We start from the raw sequence: 9,564 nt of genomic DNA, 5'->3' as shown, positions 1-9,564 counted from the left end.
GCTCCGATGGGGGCCGACGGCTCAAGTGTCGAGGAGCACATGACGAGCGGTGATCCGGGGGCGTCGTCCTCGGGGGCCTGCGACCCCCCTCCTGAGGCGTTGGTTGCTGAGTCGACGCGACATGCCTCTCCCAAGGCTGAGGCTGCAGGAGCCTCGGGAGGTTGCAGTGAGAGGGCGCTGGGCTGTTCGTCATGATCGGGCTCCCCTGAAGCCACCCCTCTTGGTTCTTCTTTGGCTCCGCCGTGCACCGGCCGTCACGTCCAGCGCTTTGGTCGCCTTTGCGTGGACTTTGAGGAGCTCCACAAGAGGAAGGGATCCCCGGCGGTAGCAATATTTTCGGGCCATTAAAGCGATAAAAGTACATCACCATTGATGCGTAAGTATCTTATTGCCGTGGCTTCTTGTGTGTGGTCTTCTCATCCTGATGTCTGTCCTCCAAGGCTCCTTCTGCTGAAGCTGTTGTGTCTTCCGAGAGGCGGCCTCCTCCTTCATTAATTCCCCCATCAGCCTTGAGCGTCCCTGGCCTGCCTGCCGCCCCTGGAGCAGGGTCATTGGGGGAGCGTCCTCGCCTTCATGGCGCGCTGAGTCCGCGGTTTGGCCGCTCCTCCCCCACGGTCTGGTGTGGAGCTCGGTGGGTGTGCCCAAGACTCCTCCTTTGCTCAGGAACAACCGCTGGTTGACCTCGATCTTCGGTTCCTCTTCACGTGGCGAGCCTCGATCAGCTTGGGCTCCTCGTGAGGACGGGCCGACGTCAGGCGCGGCACCAGCCCCCAGCCCCCCGCCGGGAGGCGGCGCGCCACTTGATGCTCCGCCCGCTGCCCCCGAGGTGGAGGACGAGGCGGGTTGAGCGTTCGAGCTCGAGCGCTGGCGGAGCATGGTTCGTCATGAGCTCTTCTAGGAGGCGATGGGCGCGATGAGCCGCCTTGGTGAAGAGATCGCTGGTGTCGATTCACGTCTTGAGGATGAAGGTCTCCGGCTGGTGGAGGAGCGGTGCAAGCTGAAGGTGGCCATCAACCTCGGTCGCTACCAGCGTGATCTCGAGAATGCGAAGGCCAAGGCGTCCCTCAAGACCGCCCGTGAAGCCCGCCCGCGAGCCATGGAAGAGGCTCGCGAGGCCGATCGCCGTCACGAGGCTGCGGAAGAGCGCGCGTGGGGGCTCCAGGCCCGGAGCACGTCCCTTGAGCAGGAGGTGGAGGTGCGTGGGGCCGCTTTTGCATCACTGAGGGGGACACCCGCGGAGGAAGAGGAGGTCCGGAAGCGCGGGGAGACGCTGGCCCTGGAAGCTGTGGAGCGCAGCCTCGAGCTCGAGCAACTGGAGACGAGGGAGCGTCAAGTTGCTCAAGCAGAAGATGCCGCCGGGGCCCGCGAGGCCGGAGTCGAGGAGGAGATCAATCGCTGGGTACCCGAGGTTCGCGTAGATCTGGAGGGTAGGTACGCCTTGAAGCTGAAGCTCGCGGGTCTGTAGGATACGGGCAGAGCCACCGCCCTCAGGCTTAGGTTGGGTGAGGCCGAGAGGCGTGCGGAGGCCACAACCGCCGCCTTGGTTACGGCACAGGCGGACTTGGCCTCCGCCCGCGCCGAGCCGCTTTCTCTCCGGAACCGAGTAGATGATGCTGAGGCTGTCGCACGGCAAAACAGGGAGGAAGTGCTCCAGCGCTGGACTCTAGAGCGCGAGCATGCTCCTATGCTTCAAGACCTCCGGAACAAGGCCAACTCCGCCCTGGGTTACATCTGCGATGAGAACGCCCCGTCCCCTCACTCGAATGACTATGCCAGCCACCTGACCTTCTTCACCGAGGTGGTGACGCGCCTGGAGGCTCGATCCGCCAGAGCTCGCTAGCTTGTGGAGGAGAGGGGTCATGGCCTGCTTCAGCGCGCCTTCTCCCGTGTCTTCAACCACCTTCTGAATGCCGACCCCAACTTCGATTTCGCCGCCGCCATTGCCCCCGTACCCACGGCCATTCGGGGCGACCTGGTGCGTTGGGTAGAGGAGAATGTGGACGCGTTGGTCAGGGCCTTCACCTCGGAGGACGACGCGGTGGTGGTCGTTGCAGACGAAGGCGACATGGTCGACGGCAGCGATGGGGCCGTCGCCGATGGTGGCGACGATACCGATGGAGACGATGATGACGTGAGTGACGCGTCCGCGGGTGATGTAGCGAGCATATTTCTGGCTGATCCCATGTTCTCCTGTCGTTTCTCCCTGCACACAGAACTCGGGCGTGGCCCTTGGAAGACTAGTAAGAGCATTTTGAGAGGGGGAGCCCCTCATGTAAGAAAATTACAGCTTTTACTTTCCTATGCGATGTGGGCATGTGTCCTCGTGAACTCGTGAAGCCGGGGGCAAGCTTCTCATCGTTGTTGACCTTAGTCAGCGCCAGCTTCGGGCTGGGTCGTGAAGCGATGAGCTTCTGAGAATCCTTTGGAGCTTATCGCCCCGTCTGAGGGGCCCCCTCAAGAGGTGAGCGCCAACCGCAGCGCTGGCGCGTGCTTGACGAGCGTGCGCTTTGCACGATCTAGCTTGCGAGGAGCTTGCGAGGGAAAGGTGATGGACATAAGTCCCAAACCAAACGAGATCCAGAAGGCGAGAAATGGCTCGAACGAGAAAAGGCACCCCCTGCGCACATCGATAAAAATTCAGCTTCAACTTAAATCCAGATCCATAAAGCAAAGCCACAGAAAGAGAGATCCAAAGCAAAAGGCCGCGTCTGGCACCTAGTCTAGTCTTCAGGTCTTCAAGTCTTCTCACCAGCGCAGAGCTTAAGTACTGCCACTAGGCATGGGAGGGAGCCCCAGGGCCTGAGGCCGGCGCTCCTGAGACTTCGGGGCGTGTACAACCCCAACTCATTATTATGTGAGAGTGTCACGGGCGGCGAGCTTCACAGGCACTGGGCCTTCTTCACAGGTACCGGCCTTGCTTCATATCGCTAGACGAGGGCCCCACCTTGCGCCACCCTCGACCTCCTTTGTGCCGACCGGTCACCAGGACAACACAAAAGAGGGAAAGGGGACGCCAGCGGTTCCCTCAGCGACTACGGGTCCTCTGCCAGGGGAAAGGTCATCGAATCCACCCCGGCAAAGGGCCTACCTCCGGGTGTCCCCTCGTTTCCCGCGCCTTCGGGAGGGGCCTGGCTACCGGCCCCTCTCCTGCAGCCCCCAACGCGATCCTCGCGCTGTCAGGGGGGCCGTCAAGCTGGGGCCGCCTGCCGCTGCGGTGACCTGCTCCTCCTGTGACTCATGGTTAGCGTAAGCTTGCTCCTGAGGGATTAGGGGTACCCTGTAGTGGTCGTCGCACATATGGTCGTGGTGGTTCCCGGCAGCTCCTGGAAGGCTTCGACTCCTAGTGTCCCTTCTTCCCAATGTTCTCCAATGAACGAGCCGGTGTCGTCCTCCGGCGTGTACTCCTGGTCCGTCATGCGGGGCACGTAGGCTTCTGGGGCTGTTACCCTGAACACCTCGCCGTGGTGCCCCACACTCCATGTCACCCGGCCCAGCGTGACGTCCTAGTGGTGATAGCGTGGCATCCCACTTGGGCCATGGAAGGCGACGCTTGTGCCCATGCATGTTGCAGGCGGTATGGGGGTGGTAGAGCCCTCGGCGCCGCCGGCCATGCTGGTGTTGACGAAGCCCCCTGGCGCGCCTGATGGTGCATGGTGGCAGCGTGGCCCACCGAGAATCCCCGTCGCGGCCCGAGGAGGAAGCTGATGGCAGAAGGGCGGGGCTCCCGAGGCCGCCTCGTCCAGCAGCTCAGTGACGCGCTCCAGCAGTCTGTCCCGGCCGCTTTCCATCAGCCGGCACTGTAGCAGCGCCCTTGCCATGGTGAGTGCTACCCGCGTGTTTGCTTGCTCCCGCCGTGAGTGCGGCGCCGTCGCTGCAGCGTGGCTTGCTGCTCTAGCAGCGGCCCGCACTTGCCGTGGAGTGAGGGTAGACGACACCCCGCCGTGTTGCCCGCACCCCGCCGGATTAGACGACGCTTGTGCCACCTGGAGCGCGGGGTTGAGGTCTTCATAGGCGGGTGGCGCCGACCGGGCTAGCCAGGCTGCCCAGCGGTCAGAGTCAGCTCTTGGGTCGTCGGACATCACGGCCGTGGAGCGTCTGCAAGTCGATTGTCGGAGAAGAAGCTCCGGCGCACCCCTACCTGGCGCGCCAAATGTCGGATGTGGGGTTCCGGCAAACCCTTAAGGTTCGAACACTGGGGTGCGCATGAAGTCTTTTCCTCCCACCGATCTACACCCTAGGTCGCTAGATCTCACAGAAGAACTCGACGCACTCGCAACACAGAAAGACACAAGATTTATACTGGTTCGGGCCATCGTTGTGGTGTAATACCCTACTCCAGTGTGGTGGTGGTGGATTGCCTCTTGGGCTGATGATGAACAATACAAGGGGAAGAACAGCCTCCTGAGGTTGAGGTGTTTTGTGCTTGGCTAACTTGTGTGGGTGAGAGTGGACTGAATTCGTCCTCCTTCCCTCCCCCTTTCTCTCTATCTCTCCCTATCTCTCTCTCGTCCCTCTTTTTCGTCCCCCTCTATGGTGGTGGCTAACTCTATTTATATAGGCCCTGGTCCTCTTCCCAAATACTGAGCGGGAAGGGAGCCAACAATGGCGGGCAAATTTGAAGGGGGACAGCTAGTACAAGCTATCCTGACAAAAGGTGGTCTCCGCCTGCGAAAGGCTCTGGTGGTGACGCCGTCTTCGGCTCCACGATGACCTCTGTCTTGACGTCCTTATGGTCTTGGTCATGTTGCACCGATATGGCAACCTTTGCCTGATGCCTCGGTATTCCTCGCCTGCGCTGGCTTCCTTAGCACCAAAGAGGAAACAAGGACTCTGCACGCGCTGGCGCCCGCCTGGTGTCAATCGTCATGGCTCACGTCACGAGAGCATTGTGAGGTTTGCATCGCCTTGATATCTTTGCTCCTCGTGAGCCTACCCGACTAGGTCACTCCAGAGGAGGTCTTGTGTTGTCCGCCTCACGAGGCTTGCCCTTCACGAGGGTCTTGGATGCCGTGCTGATGAAGATGGGCCATACGGCCTGCTGGCTTAGCCACGCAGCGGTCCGCAGGCAGGCAAGCCTGGGGACCCCTGTTCCCAGGACACCGACAAGCTAAGCCCCCGAGTGATAGGATTGCTCTCCACTCGGAGTAGTTTTGTAACTTAGGCGAGTTCGGGGTCGCAGCTAAGACCCCGAGTGGGAGGGTTGCTCTCCACTCGGAGTAGTTTTGTAACTCAGGCAAGTTCGGGGTCGCAGCTAAGCCCCCGAGTGGGAGGATTGCTCTCCACTCGGAGTAGTTTTGTAACTTAGGCAAGTTCGGGGTCACACCTAAGCCCCCGAGTGGGAGGGTTGCTCTCCACTCGGAGTAGTTTGGTAACTTAGGCAGGTTCGGGGTCGCAGCTAAGCCCCGGAGTGGGAGGATTGTTCTCCACCCGGAGCAGTTTTGTAACTTAGGCGACTTCGGGGTCGCAGTTAGGCCCCCGAGTGGGAGGGTTGCTCTCCATTCAGAGTAGTTTTGTAACTTAGGCGAGTTCGGGGTTGCAGCTAAGCCCCCGAGTGGGAGGGTTGCTCTCCACTCGGAGTAGTTTTTGAAACTTAGGCGAATCGGGTTCGCAGCTAAGCTCCTGAGTGAGAGGGTTGCTCTTCACTCGGAATAGTTTTTGAAACTTAGGTGAATAGGGTTTGCGGCTAAGCCACCCACTGGGGGATTTGAACACGGATAACAATAATTAAGATACTGCAAAAATCTTGTCTTTGATAAGGAAACTGACAAATTCTTAGTACAACTCGTCGATCCGAGTGCTTAGGTATAAAAATGGCAGAGCAGATCCGCATTCCATGAGCGTAGCTCATCTTCTTTCCTGGCTACGTTGTAGAGGTGATACACTCCATTGTGGAGCACCTTGGTGATGATGAAGGGTCCTTCCTAGGCCAGAGCGAGTTTGTGAGGTCGTTTCTAGTGCACTCGGAGCACAAGGTCTCCTTCTTGGAATGCTCGACCTCTGACATTTTGGGCATGGAATCAATGCAGGTCTTGTTGATAGATTGTCGATCGGATCAGAGCCATCTCTCGCTCTTCCTCCAAGAGATCAACCGCATCTTGGCAAGCTTGTTCTGCTTCAGCTTTTGATAAGAGTTCCACTCGGGGGGCGTTGTGCAACAAGTCACTTAGAAGCAGAGCTTCAGCAACATACACCATGAAGAAAGGAGTTCGGTCAGTTGACCGGTTGGGAGTCGTTCTCAGTCTCCATAGGATGGATGGTAATCCAGTCACCCAGGCTCCAGCAGCATGCTTGAGATCATGCATTAGTCGGGGTTTCAACCCTTGAAGGATCAAACCATTCACCCTTTCTGCCTGCCCATTCGACTGCGGGTGCACAACAGATGCGTAATCAACCCGAGTGCCTTGGGAAGCGCAAAACACTCTGAACTCATAAGAATCAAAGTTAGAGCCGTTATCTATGATAATACTGTGAGGGACTCCATATCTGAATATTAGCTCTCTGATGAAACTGATGTCAGTGCTTGAATCAAGATTCTTGACAGGCTTAGCTTCAATCCATTTGGTGAATTTGTCGACTGCCACAAGCAAATGAGTGAAACCACTTCTGCCGGTCTTGAAGGGTCCAACCATGTCCAACCCCCAAATTGCAAACGGCCAGAGGAGTGGAATAGTCTTCAAGGCAGACGCAGGCTCGTGAGACATGTTTGAGTAGAACTGGCAGCCTTCGCACTTGTCGACTATATCTTTTGCCATCTCATTTGCACACGGCCAGTAGAATCCTGCTCGGTGTACTTTGGACATTATGGTCTGAGAGGACGCATGGTGACCATAGGTTCCCGAGTGGATTTCTGAAAGTGCGTTATATCGACTAGAGGGGGGTGAATAGGCGATTTTTATGAAATTCTTCACTGAGGAATTTGCCGGTGAGGAAATTCCTTAGCGAAGAACTACTAGCAGCGGAATAAGTACTCAAAAGTAAACATAACAGAATAGAAGCATAGTCATCATGATGAAATGAAGACAGGCACAGAGTACGGGAAGCGTAAGCACAGGATAACACAGGATGAAGACAAACAGACTGAAGAAATTGAACTAAGGAAATTGAGAAAGTCTTCAGTCAAAGTCTTCAAACATAGATATGAACAAACACACAACACAATTATGAGGAAATGAATTAGTTGAGGGAATAGAACTAGTAAGCTTGGTGAAGACAATGATTTGGTAGACCAGTTCCAACTGCTGTCTCAGTTGTACGTCTGGTTGGAGCGGCTGAGTATTTAAACTCGAGGACACACAGTCCCGGACACCCAGTCCTGAACACGCAGCTCAGGACACCCTGTCCTCACCATATTCTCCTTGAGCTAAGGTCACACAGACCTCGTCCAATCACTCATGGTAAGTCTTCAGGTGACTTCCAAACCTTCACAAACTTGGTCACTCAGCGATCCACAATTCCTCTTGGATGCTCTAGACCATGACGCCTAACCGTCTGGAAGAAGCACAGTCTTCAAAGGTAACAAGCATCAGATCCACGCAGGATCAATCTCTTTAGTGATGCTCAATCACTTGGGGTTTGTAGGTGTTTGGGTTTTGGGTTTTTCCTCACTTGATGATTTTCGCTCAAAGTCCTTAGAGGATGGGTTGCTCTCAAATGACAAGTGTCAGTTTCTCTCGAAGAAGCCAACCAGCTAGTGGTTGTAGGGGGGGGGGCTATTTATAGCCTAGGGAGCAGCCCAACATGATAATACATAAATGCCCTTCAATGATATGACCGTTAGGTGGATTCATATTTTGGGACAGCTGGCGCATAGCACAACAACGGTCGGAATTTTGAGTAGCAAAATCCTCAGGGCTATCATTTTCCTCACTGTGTAGGCAATCCGCACTTGCGAATTCCTAAATCCTCAGTCAGAACAAATTCCTCAGAGACCAGAAGAACTTCGTCTCTATCGCTGAAGAATATGACTGGACTGTATGAGATTTCCAATGGCTTCACTTGAAGGGATTGGTAGGTGTAGGATTTTGAGTTGAGCATCACATGGAAATTTTCCTTAGTATTTCCTCGACCCCCTTTAACGGTACGGTGTTTCCTATGACTCAAGAAAGAGAAAATGAAACTACGAAAACAAAAGTCTTCACGCTTCATGTTCCTCGAATGAATACCAAGTCTTCAAGGTCACACCAATTTCTTCACTTTCAAAGTCTTCAGAAAGTCTTCCGAGATTTAAAGTCTTCAGTCGAAGAACTTCATTTTTAGGGGCCGACTTTCTCTGTAAATATCAAACTCCTCATAGACTTATAGACCTGTGTACACTCACAAACGCATTAGTCCCTTAACCTATAAGTCTTCAATGCACCAAAATCACTAAGGGGCACTAGATGCACTTACAATCTCCCGCTTTTTGGTGATTGATGACAATATAGGTTAAGTTTTCAACGGGGATAAACATATGAAGTGTAAATACTGATATTGAGGAATTTGATTGCAAGATATAGAAGAACTCCCCCTGAAGATGTGCATAGTGAGGAATTTGCTTTTGAAGCAATGCACACTTGAAGAGTTGAATCATGGAGATCTCCCCTATATCTTGTAATTCATACACGCATTTTACATATAACAGTGAAGAATTTGAAATGCATGATGAAATATGGTGACTGATGTAATTCAACATGTGTGCATTAGCATATATGAGGAATAAGCATGCAGTAAAACATATCAAAAGTATCAGAGCACCATCGGGTTTAAGTTTACAACTCGATCCAATAAAGTCTCAGAAGAACGAGAGTTGTAACTTGAAAAAAAACTGCCCATATAGAAAGACCCGCTTGAAGACTAACTCAAAATTCTCCCCTTTTGTCATCAAATGATTTTATTTAGGCACAACTGATGCAGTTGCCCTGATTTCTTCAGTTTCTTCAGGCACACCACTAGTGGATGCCCTGGCAATTTCTTCAGCGGCTGGAATGCAGTCATCAGCCCTGGAACTCACATTTTCTTCAGCAACCTGATTTTCATTAGCGGTGCTGGCATGTTCTTCAGTCGGCTGAGCGGATGCTTCAGCCTGAGGAACTTCCTGTTGCGTTGGGGAAGCAACATTGGAAGTGAAGTTATCCGCAAGTTTCACAAAAGGAACCTTGGCTCCAAGCCAATCAACATGGTATGCGTCAAATTCATCACTGAGTTTCTTGATCTCAGATTGAGTACTGACAAGTTCTTCAGTTGTCATAGAGACAACATTTTTCTTCAGATAGCGCTCCTTTTTGTACTGCGCTTTCTTGATCTGCCTGGCCTTCTCATATTTCCATTTTTCTTCTTGGATGAAATGGGTCAGCATGTGACTTTGGCCAGGAGTCAACTTGAAATCAGGCATGGGAGTGTTGGGGTCCTTGTGCCAAACATCAATGTATTCGAGGATCAACTTGGGATCCAAAAGCAGTGGCACATCTGTTCCCTTGGCTCTAGCGGCACTGACTTGCCTATCTCTGATGATTTCAGCAAGTTCATCATCATCAGCTTCGTCTTCATCAGACGACACTTGGAAGGCGACTTGCTTCTTTTGAGGAC

This window comes from Triticum dicoccoides, chromosome 1A (assembly GCF_002162155.2).
Source record: "Triticum dicoccoides isolate Atlit2015 ecotype Zavitan chromosome 1A, WEW_v2.0, whole genome shotgun sequence".
NCBI classification, from domain to species: Eukaryota; Viridiplantae; Streptophyta; class Magnoliopsida; order Poales; family Poaceae; genus Triticum; species Triticum dicoccoides.
The sequence above is the reverse complement of the archived record's forward strand: the minus strand, read 5'-3'. Positions refer to the sequence as shown.